The sequence below is a fragment of the Lolium rigidum genome, chromosome 1, assembly GCF_022539505.1.
Source record: "Lolium rigidum isolate FL_2022 chromosome 1, APGP_CSIRO_Lrig_0.1, whole genome shotgun sequence".
Taxonomy (NCBI): Eukaryota; Viridiplantae; Streptophyta; class Magnoliopsida; order Poales; family Poaceae; genus Lolium; species Lolium rigidum.
Genome location: NC_061508.1, coordinates 323,161,545 through 323,161,747, shown reverse-complemented (window position 1 = coordinate 323,161,747; position 203 = coordinate 323,161,545).

The window sequence follows — 203 nt, the reverse complement described above, 5'->3', positions numbered from 1 at the left end:
GGGACTTTTGTTTCTTAGTTTTCTTTTCATTTTTTTGGCTGTGTGCATCCGTAGTGCCATTAGGGTGGTGCGTTGTTGCAGATGCTGGGTGTAATTGGTATCTTTTTTATATTAATATATTCCTTTTATCGGAAAAAAATTCAATGCTACGGAGATGTATTGAGAAGGCAAGAGCATGCAGATGATAGAATTAGAAACAACAA